General features: G+C 40.2%; 1 protein-coding gene across 2 annotated transcripts in view; it reads left to right on the forward strand.

Moving 5' to 3' along the window:
• Positions 1 to 20514, forward strand: part of LRP1 (LDL receptor protein 1) — a 529790-nt gene that overhangs the window by 457539 nt on the left and 51737 nt on the right. The window lies entirely within an intron of this gene.

Here is a 20514-nt window from a genome sequence, read left to right on the forward strand (position 1 = left end):
GGAAGATTCCCTCCGAGAAATAACGTTTTCTCCTCGATAAACACAAACAGCGAGCTTTAAAAATTATTTTTTCGGAACGGGTTCCCCTCGACAAGAACACATTTCTAAAGATTTTTGTCTGAATCACGAACACTTAAAATACTTTTGAAATCATGAATCGCGTTTGAAAATTGCATAAAATCATAAAACTTCATTCGAAAAAAATACAGCTGCAAAAGCAAAACACGTCAACTTTTCACCACGGCCTACCACGATCTCGTAGTTTATTGATGCCCTGTTGAACTGAAAAGCCAATACCCGAAAAAATTAGTTAGATATTTTTTCTATGAATCTCAATTTCTTTCGGGTCATTGTTTTTAAAATATTGTCCATAAAAAATATTAACATTCAGGCTAACGAGCCCCATGGAGTCGGCCTAACAACTTTTTGTATTCAAAATGCAGCGCTTCGCCAATGATTTATTTATCTAAAAGCACTTTTTGCATGAAAGCTCCTCTGCACCATAGGTTGAATGCAACAAGACCCTTAATGGCAGGTTATCTAGAGACATTGTTTACTCCAACAAACTTTCTCACCAAAACAAACATGAACAAAACTTTCCCAATTCCATGAAAATCCCTTCCGGGAAAAGGAAAAAAAACAAATCAAATCGAAGGTGCTAGTATTAGCTCAGTTCCCCTAGCCCCTTCATAATTACGGTCGCAAGTTTGTTGTCATGATCCCCCTCGAGATGGGAAAAAAGGCTTTTTTTCGCTCGCAGGATTTAACTTTTGTTTAAGTCTCTAAATTGGGTGCAAATAAGACGCAAACAAATTTGACCTGGCACGATTTCCAGCTGGACAACAGAAGGGTGGAACTTTTTATCTTCATCAAAAAGTAAACCAAGGGATAATGAAGAAAGGTGAATGGGACACCGCTGTAGAGAATTGAATTTCTGATGATATGCATTTTTTTTTTTAGTAAACATAAATTGAGACAGAAAATCGAATGAACGATGGTGTTTTGTTTCAAATCAAACATCAATACACAATTCAAACAAACATGAAAGGGAAATTTCCAATTTGTGTTGCCGTTTATTATTCAAATGAGCTGATAGGAGATGGTCAATCATTTTTAATCACATATTTGTTTAACGTACTGCTTTACATCTGTTTCCTCTACAATATTATGCATACAAAATTCATTGAATCGATCAACACAACTGATATTGATAGTCTCCAGCAGGCAGGCAATTAGATGACCATAGAGGGTGACAACGGTTTCGGCTTCAATTCTGTTTCAAATGTAATTATCGATCGGCCTGACTGGAAATATGTTATTCAAACTTGCATATTAATCATCCATTGGGCTGCCGGTGTCGGGTTTACATCCATTGCGTAAAGGCCACTGATTAATTGGATCATAAATATTGATACACACATTTTCACGTACCAAATTGATCAATATTAAAATCCCACTGTTTTTCAGTAATAGCATTTGAATTTTATTATTCAGCAGCAACGATGTGTACATACATTTTTTGGCTTGTTTGTTGACTTCCCAGGTTAAAAAGTAACATTAGTTCCGCTCAATGGCATTGGTATTTTGTGGTAGTTGTGGTTATGTAGCACACTCATGGCGTTAAGCTTCATCGAGGATAATATGCTTATCTCGAATTATCCACTATTTCGCTAAGCACCATGCCATATTATCTTCAATTTTAATCCTGGATTTAACTTTGATACCCCGATTTCGGAGTATTAGAGAAAATCCGAGATTTTCGAAAAGCACGCAACCAAAAAACTGCTCTCACACATACAGTTGCATAAGTAACAAATGTAATTTTTATATTATTGTTTACTACTCGGTAGCGCAGCATGTAAGCAGTTCCTGAAAGCTGAAACAGATTCGCGGGAAAAAAAACTACAAGGGACAGCCCCATGGGGTTGTAAGCAATGGTGAAGTAGGACTACGTGGTCTTATAAAATAAATGTTATTTGTTAACTGCAGCAGGAGCTTGTGTTTTGTGTAGGAATTGGAATTTGATCGGGGTTCTCTCTGTTTATAGAGTCAAAATTCCTGAAGTGGACCACTGATTTTTCACAAATCATTGGATTCCGTTCAAAATACGTCTATATATTGCTCTTACCACGACAAACAATAACCCAAAATATTTCGGCAAAATGCGCATTTAAACAAAAGTTATAAACAATTAAGTTTTTTGGACCCTTTTTCGAAAAAAAATCTTATCTCTAGATCGGGCCAATGAATTTATCTCCAGTTTTGATATAATCACAAGAAGACATGTTTCTTCCAAAATCACTATAATTTATTCATCAAAAATGTAATTTGTTTATAATAATTAAAAAATTTTATAAACAAATGCAATTTTTTTGGTGTTCCCCGCACGATACAAGATTGATTTTTTTTTAGAATTGTTCCTTGACTTTTTTCCCATACAGAACCGTTTCAACATTTTTGTCACCAGTATTGGGAGCCGAGTTATAGCAATTTTTGTAACGCGCTGCACCAAGCGCACGGCGCCGCGTCGCGCCGCTCGCGCGTTCACGCATCGGGAAAGACACGGGAAAGACGAAACGAGGAAACGAGTTCGGACCAAGAGCGCGTAGCGACTCGCTTCGCGCGCGAGCGGCGCGTCGCGGCGCCGCGCGCTTGGTGCGGCGCGTTACAAAAATTGCTATAACTCGGCTCCCAATACTGGTGACAAAAATGTTAAAACGGTTCTATATGGGAAAAAAAGTCAAGGAACAATTCTAAAAAAAAAATCAATCTTGTATCGTGCGGGGAACACCAAAAAAATTGCATTTGTTTATAAAAAATTGTAATTATTATTATAAACAAATTACATTTTTGATGAATTAATTTTAGTGATTTTGGAAGAAACATGTCTTCTTGTGATTATATCAAAACTGGAGAAAAATTCATTGGCCCGATCTAGAGATAAGATTTTTTTTCGAAAAAGGGTAAAAAAAACTTAATTGTTTATAACTTTTGTTTAAATGCGAATTTTGCCGAAATATTTTGGGTTATTGTTTGTCGTGGTAAGAGCAATATATAGACGTATTTTGAATGGAATCCAATGATTTGTGAAAAATCAGTGGTCCACTTCAGGAATTTTGACTCTATACTCTTTAGTATAAATATGATTGCCCTGAAAAGAACCTTTTGATATGAATTTATCGCTTATTGCTTATTTATCGTGTATTTTGCGAAACTTTTCGTCGTCGGTGCCGTGTTTAAATGGGTAGAACAACTCAAATAAAGGTATGATGTGATATGAGAGGCTCGGTGGCCTCAAAGCGATCGTTTTACTGAGCAGAATATCTTGAGTCTAATCACAGGCCCATCCACATTCAAGATTCGTCAATCGCTTTATTTGTTTATATGACTACATGGTAATAACAACAACTCCATGATTAAAAAGGAGCTCGTTTGCCTAGTGGCAAACGTTTTTGCTTACTGAGCAGAAGACCGTGGGTTCAATCCCAAGCTCCGTCGCGTTACATGATCGTTAGTAAGATAGTTCAGAGGTAAATTTTGGACTTTTTAGCAGTTCTAGATGAACTTCAGGAAAGTTCCAAGGGAAATTTAAGAAAGCTGCGAGAGGACTAAAGATAAGGTCCGGAAGCATTTTCTCTTACTGCTTTCAGAAAATTGTAAGGGAACTTCACAGACATCGGAGAGGAATTCGAGGAAACTTCAGTAAAGTTTCGAGGGAGCTTCAGGGAAGTTCCGAGGGAACTGCTGAGAAATTCCAACAATTTCTGAGAAAACTGCTGAAAATTTCCCAGTATTTCACGACTGCTGGAACTGCCCCAACTTCCAAGAAGTTCACAAGTAAAGAATAAAATTTATTTAAAGTTCCATGCTCTTCCCGGAAGTTCGTGAACAGTTTGACAGATCCGTCTGATTCTTGAAAGCTTCGTTAGCTTCTCGAAAGTTCCGTGAACTTCTCTGAAATTCAGTGAACTTCTCTGAAAATACCTGATCATCTCTGAGGATCCGTAAAATTCTCTGAAAATACCTGAGCTTCACTGAAATTTCGTAAACTTCTCTGAAGTACCGTGAGCGACTTCAATTTTTGTGAACTTCCCTGCAATTCCATGAACTGCTATGAATTTCTGTAAAATTATCGGTAGCTCCTTTTGCTTGTCGGAAGTTCCGTAAACTTGTTGCATATGAAGTTCAGAGAACATCTGACAAGAAGTTTAAAGGAACTTCGAAGACAGCTTCAGAGAACTTCCGACGAGAAATTCAGTGAACTTCCGAGGACAACTTCAGAGAACATCTGACAATAATTAAGAGAAATTCCGAGAAGAAGTTCTCAGAACTTTCGACGTAAAGTACAGACAAATTTCGATGAGATTTTTTTTGCAAATTTGCAGCATTTCAGTACAGAAAACTACTGCCGAAAAGTTCAAATAACCTTCGAGAGGATGTTTAGGGAACTTCTGACAATTAGTTTAAAGAGTTTCCGAGCAGAAGTTCAGAGAACTTCTCAAGAGAATTTCAGAGAAATTCCGAGGAGAAGTTCAGAGAGCTTCTGGCGAGACATTCTAAAAACTTCCGAACATAAATTCAGAGAACTTCCGACGAAAAGTTCAAATAATTTTCAAGGAGAGGTTCAGACATCTTCTCACGAGAAGTTCAGAGATCTTCCGAGGAGAAGTACACAGATCTTCCCAAAGAGAAGTTTCGAGAGAAAATTCAGAGAATTTCCGAAAATAATCTCAGAGAAGGTTTCAGAATGTAACGGGTCGGGTGTTTTGGGAAGAGGAATTAATTACTACCTTCACTTAAGCGCCAGTTAGACGAATCTACCGTGAAGGAGCGATAGGCTCAAATGGACCCGGCTTGGAGACATCAAGGCGAGTTCAATCAAACTCTTAATGGCGGCAAAGCGGTTGCGAACTCCGAAAAGACTTACCAACAGGGAAAAGCCTTAATACATCGGAGACATACTTCAAGTCCCCGCGTACATCGTACGGGCTAGGCAAAAATGTGCGTCTATCTTGAAAACTGTCGCTTTAATGGCCCTTCGCTCATTTTCAACTTCTATTCAATTTTCATACTGCCGTACTCTAACGGAACTATCCACCTACACTCTTCTAAAGATCATTCTCTAGCTAATAAATCATCACACTAAAGCTTCATGTTAGCATTTCCAACCAACTCTGGAAATCGTTAACTTCGCGTATGAAGTAACACAAAAAACACTTTGAATGTTATAATTTTGTTACCACTAGACGAATTTTTGTTATGATTTTTGTTATTTTAACAACTAACCAGCCAATGGTTGTAACCGTCGTAGAACGTCCTCTCTCAGGACTCCTGAAAACACAGTGGCTTATGCGCCACTCTCGATAACGAGATACCACTGGTCGTGTTTTTCTAAGGTTGCCCGGCTTAGCTATTGTTCCAGGAAAGCAAATCTCTAGGGTTTTCCGAATGGTTTCGAGGTGAATTCAAACGCAATGAAAGTGAACTAAAAATGATTGCAACCGAAAACGAACGCAAAGCGGAACGTAACGCAGAAGTCACCCGGTGGACTGATTTACCACAGGGATCTTGAACGTAAATGAACGTAAAAAGTAAACGTAATGTTGAATTCATTTTATATATATTGTTCTTCTTTTCTTAATTCTTGTGTGTGTGACTGTGTGTGTTGTATTGAGTGTTCATGGCCATGAATAAAACATACCTGCGCAGGGTTTTGCTGATGTGCTGGCAGCTGACAGTGTGGCAAGCGGGGGGTGCACGTATGCTGTGCGATGACTTAACGGTGTAGCGACGTAGCAGGGATGTAGCGTCGACGGTGGATGCTCACGAGAACAACGGCCGAACTAAAGGTGCGGGAGAGGTTGTCGGCGGGTGTTGGTACTATACCAGATCATCCGTTCGAGGTAGCCAACGTGCTCCTAGTGGCCTTCACGTACTCTGCTTCCGTTACGCAACCACTATGGAACGGAATGGAACCACCCCGTCAGGAATCGCAAGGCAGGCCAACGGAAAAACCTTTCGCCCCGTTTGACTGCCAGAAACTGGCGGGCCACAGAGCAGTCGCACCGGAAATATACCACGTGTACAAAGCCAGGTAAATGGCCAAGGGATTGCCTACGGGTTTCTAGCCCGTCATAAAAACGTCCGATGGACGCTCGCTTTTGTAGTAAACGCACAATGCACAAGGGCAGAGTATTCGCCGTTGTGATTTTAACACGCCAAAAAATTCTGCTCTCTAGCCGAAAATTCTTTAAAGTCACGAGAAATTAATTTTAAATAGCTCTCGACCCCTCAAATTCTTCGAATCATCATGTTTGACACATACCACGATTCATTGAATTATGTTGGACAAGTTAACTTATTGGCCATCTATTGATTCAACCATGAGCTAAAAAAAAGGCCTATTGCATTGGAAACGGCAATTATATTCAAATTTTAAAACTGCTATAACATAATAGTATGCGATGGATTCGATTTTTAGAATCGAAAAGGGGTGTTCGATGTTCTTGAATTGGAAAAAGTTCTAAACAAAAGAGATGCTCGAAATAATAGAAAAATATAATACATCCCAACGGAGAACGTTACATGGTTATAACACGTTCTGTTACATTTTTTTTTGTTAAATAAATAACTCCAGTTGTTATAATTTTGTTATGCCGTTCTGATCGGGCAGGGTGCCGGTGAGGGGTAGTTTTCCACCAACGGCGGGCGTCGTGGTGGTACGAAAAATCGTGGTTTCGATGCGATATACCACGCGGCGTGCGTCTTGGGTATCGCTTCGTCGAGCTTTGAGAACAAGGGCACGAGGTAGCAGATTACCCCTCGCTACTAAGGTGAGTTTCCGATCGGTGGGAACGAAGCTTCCCCCACGATTTTCACCTCAACAGGTGGCTATCGACGGATAGGTGGCGGTCGTGTAGCGCCGGTATCGTTGGGCGGCGTCGAATCGTTGGGGTTCTGTCCGATAATACGGCCGACACGTGGACTCCGACGCTCGGTCGAGTCGGTCTGGTGAACGGGATCGGCCGGTTCTATTTTTCCGTCCCGAGGGGTGCACCCTTGTTTGAAGCGTTTAAATCTTCAAACAAATTGTGTTTTATTGTAATGTCTCACAGTTTGATATGGCTAATTGCAGGGATGTATGTTCAATTACCTGTGCGAAAACCTTATCACCCACGTGTATTCCACGTAAACCTCGAATGCACTTTTTTTTTTGAGTTTCTATCTAAATAATAGTTTTAAGTTTAAGTTTTAAATTTTAAATCGCACTTTTACATTATTATTTTTTTAGACTTACTAAGCACCGTAACATTTCAAGACGAATTACAAAACTCGTTAACTTTTTCTACCACTGTTTCCTACTAATCTCTGCTCTAACCCGATCTAGCCCTTCACGCAGTTTTGAACCAATAACTATCCAATTGGGGAGTCTCTCTCATCTCGACTCGTGAATGAACCCGAAGTCTGCCTTGTTGAAGTTCGGTTCCCATTATTGCACACGTTCGGACGAGTCTATCCGGTGGCATAAACTCTACCTACCAATCGTCATATGAATTCCTCGTTTGACGTTCTTTGTCGGTTTGAATCCAGAGACGTCGAACGCGATTCGCTCATGTGAAAATAGTAATATAATGAGGTTGAGTAGGAATGTATTTTAACTTATTTTTTTTTAATAAGTTTAACCTTGTTACAAGAACATCTAGGCCAAAGTTCTCTGAACCTCTCCTTGGCAATTCTATGAACTTTTCATCGCAAAATCTCTGAACTTCTCGTCAGTAGTTCTATGAACTTCTCGTTAGAACATGTCGGAAGTTCCGTAAACTTGCCAGAAGTTCCGTAAACTTGCCAGAAGTTTCGTTAACTTCTCGGAAAATTCAGAGAACTTCCGAAAATAATCTCAGAGAAGGTTTCTGAACATCTAGTCCGAAGTTCTCTGAACCTCTCCTTGGAAATTCTATGAACTTTTCATTGCAAGTCCTCTACACTTCTCGTCATTAGTTCTATGAACTTCTCGTCGGAACATGTCGGAAGTTCCGTAAGCTTGCCAGGAGTTCCGTGAACTTCTCGGAAGTTTCTTCAAGTTCTCTGAACTGAAGTTGCGATGAAAAGTTTCTTGAAGTTCAGAACACTTCCAAGAAGAAGTTCAGAGAACATTCCACTATAAATTCATAGATCTTCCGACTAGAAGTTCAGCGAACTTTCAACAAGAACTTCAGAGACCGACGAGATGTTCAGATAACTTCTGAGGATATGTTCAGAGATTTTCCGACGATTAATTCAGAGAACTTCCAACTAGAAGTTTGGGGAATTTCCGATTAAAAGTTCAAAGCACTTGTGAGTATAGGTTCAGAGAACTTCCGACGAAACGTTCTGAGAACTTCCGAGGAGAATATCAGTGATAAAAAAAAATCCGAAGAGAAGAACATAGAATTTCCGAGGAGAAGTTCAGAGATCTTCCGACTGGAAGTTCAGATATCTTCCAACAAGAAGTTCAGAGAACTTCTTCCAAGACGTTCAGAGATCTTCCGATAAGAAGCTCTGAGAACTGCCGAGGAGAAACTTAGAGAACTTTTGAGGATCACATAGCTTCAGAGAAGAGGATCATAGAACTTCCGTCGAACAATTCAGACAACTTCCGACAAATTCAGAGAACTGTCAAGGAAAGGTTCACTGAACTTAAAACGATAATTTAAAAGAAAATCAGAGAACTTCCGACGAGAAGTTCTGAATACTTCCGTTGAGAAGTTTAGAGAACTTCCAAAGTTAGGGGTTATATTTTCCTTAACATTGTATAGCAGTCGTCAGAGCTGTTATTTTCCAGTGATACGATACAGATTCTACACATGGCACTATCACTTCAAATTTTCTAGAGTACAAATCTTGGACACCATTGTGACTTTGCGCTCACAATTTACTTTACCATAGTTACTACACTACAGCAAACGTTAGGATGCATATTTCGTTATTTTATGTTTTATGGTGACTAATATTTATGCTCGGGAAGATTCGAAGTGATAATGATATCGTTCAGAAAAAGGCTTCAAGACGTTTCACCTTCACCACAGATCATCGTTTAGGGAAAAGTTTCCCTCCATTGGTATGCGTGGATGGTCTACACTTTGCGAAGAAAGGACTTACAAAGTTTTGTTTAAAAAAGCTGATAGGCCCTTTTCAACTGTTGTCACACCTCACACGACTGAACAATTCCTCACCACCAACAACAAAACGGTTGCAGCAATAAAACAAAGTCATCAAACAAGCAGTTGGATTCCACATCAGCGTCACCAAATCAAAAGCCATCGAATGCGCGTAAACATCATGTTCTTTGCCGTGGTTACCAAAGCATACAGACAATATGGCATTTTCCACAATCAACACTTCGTCACAAAGCCGCTTTTCGATGTCATGTTTCCGGATCTGAATAGGCTGAATCGGACGGGATGCTCACTTTTCTAACGTTTAGAACGATTCATTTAAACAGGCAAAACATGACATCGACATCGGGTGATCAACAGATAGACAGATGTGGCACGTTCACCGTCATCAAACGATTGCCGTCATTTTTTTTTTCTTTCCTGCTCAAAAGCTGGCCTTTTCAACCGCAGCATGCATCACGGTCTGTCATAATCCTACGTAGGAAAGCTGCCTGGCAATGAACGCGCGTGTCATTTTGTGTTTGATCTTCACGCTGCGAAAGTGCACCAAGCAGAGAGCTTCTTGTTCACGCCTAGAAGTGCACCCGTGTCGTTTGTCGTCGTGTTTGATTGTTTTCCCTTTCATCGTTTGACGACTGTTTGTTTGCAAGTTGTTCTTTTTGCTGTTGCTGTTGTTTTTCAGTAGCTCAATTCACGTAAATCCTTTCTTCATTCTGTTAATTCTTCTCCTTAGTTTCTTCTGTTGTTTTGTTGATTATTCGTTATGCTTTTAAATTCGTTTACGTTTTTTTTTTTCATCGCCGCTGTTATTTGTAAACAATCGGGCGGCGTGGTAGAATTGATGGTGACGATGGTGTTTATATTATGCTGGCAGAGCAGAGAGAGAGAGAGAGAGAGAGAGAGCTCATTATGAGGATTACGAAAGTAGGAAAAAGTGCGGTTTACAGATGGTGGTTTCATGGGGAAAGAATTAGGCATGGTTTTTGGATTATGGTATTAGCGGTTTAGGTGTTTGGTTCTCCGTACGACGAAAGTAGGTTAGTAGATTTGTTGAGATGAGTAGTAGCCAGATGATTAATGAATAAATCTAAACTTGTTATGTTTTGAGCCACTGCTGTATCAAATGTTCTTCTGTTCTGAGTTCAACCCTATCAAGTAGGGGTTTGCGATAACTTATCGATTAATCAAACTAATCAATTACGCTGTGTACTTCTCTTATGGTCTCCAGAGTATACGCCACATTTTTAGGTGCGTGTTATGTGATCAAAGAGTTCGCAATACGGACGAGTTCCGCGTTCTGAAAGACACTGCTTAAGTATTAGAAATATCACCGAAAAGAGAAGTAGTGTTTTTCAATGTCCTAAACAAATGTTCCTCTACTTCTAAAATGATTCTTACACAAGAATAATGACACATGCTTAGGTTGGCAGTAAGTGGCCAATATCGTGAATTAATATCCCAATTCAATAGGAGTTTTTTGGCTTCACAGCCATACAGCAATGAAACAATTAGATATTGGCCGTTTGATTGTTATGGGACCTCTCCAAATATGCGCATGCATCTTAACCCTGTTCCAAATCATTTCTATTTTTTCCAATCTCAGTTCCTCGAAGAATCTCAAAACAGAGTGACAATCCAAGGACAAGATGAACTTAAGGCCAAAGTGCCATGTAGTAGATCTTACACCAGTAACGCACCACGAACAAAGGTGATCTACCCGTGTTACGGGTATGATTTAGTTTGTATAGTATCCATCTGGCGCATCTGCTTTTGAAAAGCAATTAGTTCAATCGAATATAAGTTTAATCTTGCATACAAACTATGAAAATTCATATAAGCCTAAACCCGTTTGTATTGTTTGTATGAGTGATTTTTATTGGTTAGAAATCAGCGATTGAAGTCCCAATCTGAAATCACCCCGAACATGTCTCATGTATATGTGTAATGCTTCTTAAATATGGAACATGTTTTTCGATATGTTTACAGAGCCGAGGATACTTGTTCACTATACACAACAGCGTAAAACTATAGTCAAAAGGTACAGCAAAATAAACATTTTATCTTCCGCTATACAATAAGCCTCCTCCATCCGAACGGGATCCGCTTGCAGTGGTTTCATTGTATGGCAGTATCGCCAACGGAAGGCAGAGCGCTTCCATTGCAGAAATGGACGCAAAACGTGGTCATCACTCACACACTAATCACAAAACTGTTGCTTTCCAAAGTCTACGACGCATCGACCTAATTAACTGCTGATGAAGAACAATGAGGAGGACCACACAATGCACAGTGGGGAAAAATTCCACTTAATTGACGGCGCACGGTAGGAGTCCTGCAAATAGCCTATCTTATGTGAAAAAAAAAATCGGAGAATCGATTGGTGATGGTCCCATTTAGGGTTGACTTCGAGAAGTGGTCCATTTTGCCCGATTTATCCCTAATTATTAATTAATATTACACACACTTGCACTATAGTTAGAACGGTGAGCTGTTTGCAGAATTTTGTGGCAATAACGACATGGTGATCGGGGGCTCGCTCTTCCCCCATCGGCCAGTGCACAAAGTCACGTGGGTTTCCCGTGATGGACATACCGAAAATCAGATCGACTACATCTGCATCAGCCGAAAATGGAGACGGAGCCTTCTTGATGTCCGGAATAAACGCAGCGCCGACATCGCGTCTGACCATCACCTTCTAATCGGCGAAATCCGCCTACGCATGGCGCGGATCCAGCGACGGGAGGAGAGACTCGGGCGGCGGTTCAACACACGCCGACTTGATGATCCAGCGGTAAAAAGGTCCTTTGTTGAAGAACTTGAGACTCGAGCTGCGGACGTTCCAGATGGTGGCAGCGTAGAAGAACAATGGACGGCCATCAAGAATGCCATAGAAACAACTTGGGTGAGCTGCGCACCCAGAGGAAAGAGTGGATCACAGATAAAACATGGCGGAAGATTGAGGAGCGTAGAGAAGCAAAAGCCGCGATAGAGCGGGCGAGAACCAGAGGTGCCAAGAACGAAGCCCGTCAACGGTACTCGGCTCTAGAGAAGGAAGTCAAGCGCTCTTGCAGACGGGACAAGCGAGCGTGGGTGAACTCCCTGGTCGACGAAGGGGAGAAAGCCGTAAACACTGGCGATATACGCCTCCTCTACGATATCTCACGACGCCTGAGTGGAGCAAGGATGAACCCGAGGATGCAAGTGAAGGACACGACTGGACAATTGCTTACCGACCCCACTGACCAGCTGAAACGCTGGTTTGAGCACTTCAAACAACTTCTTCAAGTTTCGACGGCCAACCAGCCATCAACATCTCGGCATGATCCGCCTAGGGTGCGGCGCATCACTCGCGTCAATTCCGAGGCCTCATCACTGCAGGAGATTGGAGCAGCTATCCGAAGCATGAAATCCAACATGGTTCCGGGGTCGATCGCATATCAGCAGAGATGCTCATCCGCACAAATGTTGCATAAACTATTCTGTAATATCTGGGACACCGCGACTTTTCCGGCCGACTGGATGCAGGGCATCTTAGTAAAGGTCCCAAAGAAAGGGGATCTGACTGTGTGCGACAATTGGCGAGGCATCATTTTACTGTGTATTGTTCTCAAAGCTCTGTGCAAAGTTATCCTGAATCGGATACAGGAGAAGATTGACGCGACTCTCCAACGGCATCAGGCTAGATTCCGTGCCGGAAGATCTTGTGTGGACCATATTGTGACGCTCTGCATCATCCTGGAGCAGGTCAATGAATTCCAAGAGTCCCTTTATTTGGTATTCATTGACTACGAAAAAGCTTTCGACCGTCTCAATCACGAGAATCTGTGGGGCGCCCTGAGACGCAAGGGAGTCCCGGATAAAATCGTCAACCCCATCCAAGCGCAGTATGAGGCTTTCACGTGCAGAGTTAACGGAGCCTTGTCGGACCCTATCCGGGTAGTCGCTGGTGTGAGACAAGGATATAATATACACCGCTACTGTTTCTCATCGTAATCGACGAGATCATGGTAGGTGCAATTGACCGTGTACCGAACCGTGGGCTGCTTTGGCAGCCTATCACCATGGAGCATCTCAACGACTTCGATTTGGCTGATGATGTTGCTCTACTAGCACAACGGCGCTCTGATATGCAGAGTAAGCTCAATGACCTAGCCGAACGCTCCTCTGCGGCGGGTCTCACCATCAACGTCAACAAGACCAAATCGTTGGATATTAACACGGGCAACCCTTCCAACTTTACGGCAGCGGGGCAAGCAGTGGAGAAGGTCGAAAGTTTCCGATATCTTGGCAGCCAAATAGCGTCGGACGGCGGGATCAAGAGCGACATAGGTGCACGAATCAAGAAGGCTAGGGCTGCCTTTGCGAGTTTACGAAACGTATGGAGATCCAACCAGATAAGTCAAAGCACCAAAATCCGAATTTTCAACTCGAACGTGAAATCTGTGTTGTTATACGCCAGCGAGACGTGATGTGTATCAGCGGAGAAAACTCAAAAGCTGCAGGTCTTCATCAACCGATGCCTGCGGTATAAAATTCGTGCCTGGTGGCCTCACAACTGGATCTCGAATGCCGAGCTCCATCGTCGATGTCATCAGAAGCCCATAGCAACAGAAATTCGAGAGCGAAAGTGGAGGTGGGTCAGCCACACACTTCGACGGGGCGGAAACGAAATCTGCAAGCAAGCGCTGGATTGGAATCCAGCAGGACATCGCAGCAGAGGCAGACCCAGGGGCTCATGGCGGCGGAGCCTCAATAAGGAAATTAAGCAAGTCGATAGGAATCTGACCTGGGCCCAGGTCAAGGCAAAAGCGAGCAGCCGCCCAGGATGGAAGTCTTTCACGTTGGCCCTTTTCACCGCTGGTGGTGCACAGGACCCTTAAGTAAGCACTATAGTTATGTAAAAATGTCCGGAGAATCGAATGATGATGGTCGATTATAGGGTTCGATTTCTTGGATAATTGTACAATAGTTAAGTGCATAAAGTTCAATATTTTGTCCGTCAAATTCTGGTTTACGAGTGTTTAATCTTGTTTTTATAGAGTGCATAAAGTTCAATATTTTGTCCGTCAAATTCTGGTTTACGAGTGTTTAATCTTGTTTTTATAGGCCAAGGGGAAATCGGGTAAAATGACGGCTGATCAAAGTAAAAATAGCACCCATCATCTCCCCAGCTCTTTTTACAAGGATAAAGTTTACGTTGGCTCAATCTAAGCGCACCAAGTTTAGTTTCTGGATGATAATTATATTTTTATTCCAAAATTAGGGGTAAATCGGGCAAAACGGACCACTTCCTGATGTCAACCCTAATCGGAACTATCATCAATCGATTCTCCGATTGTTTTCACATAAGATAGGCTATTTGTGGGACTCCTACGGTGCGCCGTCTAATTAAGTGGGATTTTGGGTCGAATTTTCCCCACTGTGCAACGGTTGCTGCCGAGCAAACAGACGATTGTGTAACACACATCGAGAGTGGCCTGCTTCTGTCGACAGCCGAGTGAACACTGATGTAATTTTTTGGATTATAAAATGTGTCTATTAGGGTTAATGTCCCTAATGTCGGCCTAAGTGTCCCTGATATTGGGTCCATACATAAATTTCGAAGGAAAGCATTTTTTGTCATTGTTTCACTGGTAATCAAGAATATACATTTGTATTGTTCAGATCAGAGCTGGTAACTATCACGCCCGTCATGTGAAAATGAGAAAACAGGTCCTTTCATGAGACATTCATGAGAAAAATTGTCATACGGCTTTGACATCAACATTTCTAACTGCTTTAGCTGAATTTAGGCAAGTAACAGTATGTAATCGGTAGAGTGAATATATTTTTAAGATTCCCGCGGTACAAGTAACAATAATATCAATAAATGAACTAGTAATTGCGATGTTAACAACACTGTCACGTTCTGTCATGACAAAAAAAAATCGAGGAGATTTTGAAGTAAATCGTGAATGTCGTGTGAGATCTTTTATTGAAAATGACCAGCCCTGGTCCAGATGACGCATTGTTCTACGAAAACTAAAAAAAAACTAGATTTTTATCGATGTGCCCAATCTTTAGATCCAGATACCAACATTAGAACCATTTCCCCTACTTGATTAAAACCCATTTGATTTAATTGCTTCCCAATTGCACGGGTGATTATAATTCTACAGATGATGTTTCTCTGCGCTGTCATTCAAAATTTAATTATTGTCTTAATTTATATAATCGGTTATTTCATATGCATCAATCACTGCAAAAAATCGAGAAAAATCAGTCATCCCAACAATCAAGTTTATTCATAACCACTTCAAAGTTAAATTCATTGAAAAAATTATATCGCATACAATAGCTCGCAAATGCCACCCCATTATTTTCCCTAATTAACAACTCTCCCAATATAGGCGTCATCATCCTATCTCCTTACCCCAATTTCATTAAACCCTAAATCTCTCGTGTAATCCCTTCATTGAGACAACCGAAGGAACTACCCAACTACACGCAGTGCCTTAATCAAAACTTAATGAAACTCTTCCTTGGTGTACATCGCCTCCCCTCCCTCCCAAAATACCATCAGTCAGTGGGGTGGAATTGGGTAGGGTAATATGGAGCAAGATGGGTCAGTTAGTACATTTATTAATTTTTTGTTTATTAAAATCAACAGGTTTGCATTTTCAAACCAGCATAAGGGCTACATTGAACCTGCGGTTGTTGAAAATCAAAAAAAAAATATAAATCAAGTACCGCCTAACCCTACATATACTTACTCTCTGTTGGATCAATAAACGAATGCGAATGATGGCAGAAACTTTTGCCCTCTAACAGTTCTGCGGTTCGCATTACTCGTCGGTCGTAAGCCGGTTCCGAAATTAATTTGCCACGAAGCCACGGCCACCACCGCCGTCGTCGTCGTCGTCGGACGGAGTTCTACTCAGTTGGAGGAACTTGCTACAGTTCGTGGCATATCGACCATTTTCCCGCGCATTTGATTGCGTTGCCTGTCTGCCTGATATTAGGATGCGGACGAATATTAACAGGAAGTTTAGGATTTTGATCGAGTTGTCTAATGAACGCCAAGGGATGGTGATTTCTAGACTGGTTCGGAAGAATAAGAGTTCGGGTAATTTTAGCCTCACTAAAATTGAAACAATAGGTAAACAAAATTACTATTCAGCATTACTATTTAGCAAAATAATGCAGATTTAAAAAAAATGTCACGGTTTGACGTGGAGAAAATTTTAATGCTCTGAAAAAAAAATGCCAAGAAAACTGATTACGTAATTACTGTATGCATCGTCTGATGACTTTTACATTTGTAAGCAAACACGTCAATCGAGTAAAACTTCAATCTCGAAAACTAATAACACAATCAGATAGAGGATTGATTGCTCCGTCATTTGTTATAGTTTGTTTACAAGATTGAACTTTTATTCGTGAGAAATCGGTGATTGACGTATTTGATTACAAAAGCAATTACGCCCAAATCTTAAATCACTTCGGATATTTGAAAATTTATTAGGTATCCCCTTGTATATTGTAACAGTAGGGTATAAGTTGATGAACGAAATGACGTTGAGATTAGCTGCTAATACCTGCTAGCCTGCAAGATACACCTTATTAACACTCCGAACACGATGCCTTTGGTAAACAGTGTAGCGGCAAATGGACAATGTTTGAAAATCATTGCTCAGCAATTTATCTATAGATTTTAAATCGATTGATAACGGATAAATTTTCAAAGTATGTAGTTTCCAATGGGTTTAATAGATTTGAAATGCGTCAATAAATGACTGAGCTGTAATTTTTCAAACATTGCAAGTTTGCCGTTACACATTTTACCGGAGGCATCGTGTTCGGACTGTTAAGATAGTTCTGAAAAATATAAAAACGCTCGTAAATCCTTAAAACGCATAGATAGCGATTTGCTTCTTTCTGCAAAATTCAAACAAAAAAGTTTTGGTAAAAAACGCTTTTTGAGGGGGTACTTTCGTTTGTACTCCATGTTCACCCTATAACTTCGTACACTTGAGCGATAGAAAATGGTCGTCCTCGACAATCCTCCTTATTCTGCGAGTCACGTGACTCTCTGTCACCGGTGAGGTGACAATTGTCACCTCACCGGTGAGAGAGAGAGTCACGTGACTCGCAGAATAGGGGGGAATGTTTCTTGAAATGATTTTATCTACAATATTTCCATAAATGTTCATCAATTTTGACAAGACATAAAACATTTTTTTTATCTGAGTGTAAATTTTAACTACTTAAATAAAGTACCGTAAAACGGGGTAACATTGATAGTTTTTTGCAACAGTTAGTGTTTTTTTTTTATTTTTTTTTTTTCAAATGACTACTAAGGATCTTAGAGTTAATTCGATAGTAAGATATTAAACAGGAATGTTTGCATTTTCACTATTTTTTTTAAGAAATCGTGTGATTGAATATCAGTAGTTTGATTTGAGGTTAATTTGATAATGCTCGATGAATATAGAAAAACATGCGTGTAACTCAAAAAATTTAGTTCAAGAAATATGAAACTTTTAATGAGTATATAATCAGAAAACATCATAAGGAATAAAAAGACAGCATTGAATTTGTGATGGTTACATCGAAAATACTTTTCATAATGATTGCTTTAGTAAATTCACATACTATATAAAAACTCTATACGATATCAAGGACAATTTAAGCAACAATATGGAACCAATGCTTCTAATTCAGAAAAGCACAGAGAGTTAATTTACAAAAATAATCACTTTTTGTTTGCACATTTTCAAAAATTTTGTATGGAAAATAGGAAAACTATTAATTTTAGCAAATTTGTAAAGTTATTACCTATTGATTGGTGAATTTAGATTATAATTTCATCTGTAACTGACAAAGTTACAAGCGTTCAAAACCTAACACATTTTCATGACGATCGCAATTTTAAGAATTTTTATTCACCCCCCCCCCTCCCCCTACCTTCCGGTAAGACGTAGTCTGACCAGTTCCAGACCAAATAGAAAAAAGACTTGACCTTCTCCAAATTGCATGGCATTTTGCATAATTACGTGTTATGGGCAATCAATCAAATTTTTAGAAAAAGTTTGGCCAATTTGCATCTTGAGGTTTTTTTTTTCAAAATGTCGTCTTTGCAATTTTTTAATAAATTGCAGCACTAAAACACTGATCGAAATGACGTCTGCAAACTTGATCATATTTTTTTTTGTGATATAAGGAGCTCGAAGGCCTAGTGGCGACCTATTTTGCATATTATGGGTTCAATCTCAAGCTCCTTCACGTTATTGAGTTTTAGTGTGAACCGGGTTTATTCTTAATATAAGATAAAAAGTATTAAAATTCGGTTGGAGGAACGAGTACGCAAAAGAAATTATATTCGTGTTTTAGGAAAAACGTGTTGATCAGAAATCTATAACAAATTTTTCTCAAGAGTAGTTTTTAACATAGCAACAGCAAGTTGAACAGTAACTTGTTCAATTTTTTTTTTGTGAAATAAAGAGCTTGATGGTCTTGTGGCGGCCGATTTGGTGATTGAGCAGAAAATCATGGGTTCAATCTCAAGCTCATTCACATTATAGAGTTTTAAATCGGCTTTCTTTCATAATATGATGTAAAGCGTAAAGAAATTCGGATGGAGGGCCGAGTACGTAGAAAAGGTAATATTTGAGTTTCAGGAAAGACGTGTTGATCGGAAATCCATATCATATCCTTTTCAAGAGCAGTTGTTGTCGTCGTCGTCGAGGTCACCGCTGGGATATTAACAAGTTGAACGGAAACTTAATCTTAATTGTTTTGAGATATATGGAGCTCGGAGGCCTATAGTGACGACCGATTTTGCTTACTGAGCAGAAGACCGTGGGTTCGAACCCAAGCTCCTTCGCGCTATTTAATCGGTAGGACATCAATTCAGCACATCGTATACCAACATGAATCCTGCTGCAATCCTAACTCTTTTATCCAACATCCCGGTAATTGCTCGTGGAAATGCAGAGGTGCTCTCGACTTTCATTAAAGCGAGTATTACGTCAACTTATTCCTACCCATTCCTTTCTTGACCAGCATTCGAACGTGGCCAAGTTTGAGATCACCAGTATTTACAGATTGAGGGTGATTGCTAGTCCCAAGCAACGTCTATTGGTTCTCTGTGGAACTACAGCTGATCTGGCAATAACGGAGTTGCGTCCACGGGCGGTCAATCATGCTCATGCTCATGCTCATAATTTTGCAACATTAAAATGTAATAATATGGTGTGACGTACTTAAAATTATATGTATTTTAAACCGATTTGAAATGCATTTTAAGTAGTGAATTTTCACTACTGTTACTGCAAATAAACGTTATTCAGTTGGTACTTGAAGATTGGTTGAACATGTTTGGAACCTAATTTTGAATGGGATAGAAACTGAATTTTGAAATATGAAAATTTAATTCAATTAAGGATATTGCATGTCGCCTAATTTCAAAGCTTTGGATTGAATGTTTGTTTATTTTAGAATAAAATTTAAAAAAATGTAATTATAGTAATAAAATGTAATGTAGTTTCATGCGAATCCGATGCGTCAATAGCTCAATTTAATATAGTTGGAGATGCTTAACGTCAAATATCAGACTTAAACTGGTCATTTAATTGCCCAACTAACCTTGAGTATGGTTAAGAATATACAAGCTATATTGCGATTATATGGTTACTTGGGTACTCATATGGCCGTCAGAATCATTCATCGGTTGCGAAGCGAAGTATTTCTGAAAGTGATGCGTTTTAATTCTCAATGTTTTGATTTTATCCTAACGTTACCTCAATGTTATATCACAGACAAACAGATACAACACATTGAACAGTTATCATTGTAAACCCTACCGTCATCTGTCGTATACACTATGATAGGCAATACACTCAACAGATGGCTGTAGTGTGTAAACGTCAAACGCTAAGGAATTGATTATGTGTACCACAAGTGGCGGTACTACCAACTAAGAAACATTTAAATTGACAGTTAATCTCTTGGAGGCAGAAGCAGTTGCCGTCTGGAACGCTGGAGATGCCAAAGCCAGGGCGACCATCGGACTGCTCATCGAGGACATCCAGCACATGTTGATCCGTTTGTCGAAGACAGCGAAGGAAGCATGGATGTCACTCCAGAACCATCATCAGAAGGTGAGCCTCACGTTAAAGGTCTCGTTGCTGAAGCGAATCTCCGACAAGCGTTATACGAAATGAGAGAACATGGCCGAAAACGTTTTCGCTATGGAGGAACTGTTCAGTAGCCTTGCGAATGCCGGACAGCTATTGGAGGAAAACTCATGGTCGCCATGATCCTGAGAAACATGCAAAGAGCGTTCGACACCCTGACTACCGCTTTGGAGAGCCGGTCG

This window comes from Ochlerotatus camptorhynchus, unplaced genomic scaffold (genome assembly GCF_037179485.1).
Source record: "Ochlerotatus camptorhynchus isolate MF236.1 unplaced genomic scaffold, CSIRO-AGI_Acam_v1.1 ptg000077l, whole genome shotgun sequence".
Taxonomy (NCBI): Eukaryota; Metazoa; Arthropoda; class Insecta; order Diptera; family Culicidae; genus Ochlerotatus; species Ochlerotatus camptorhynchus.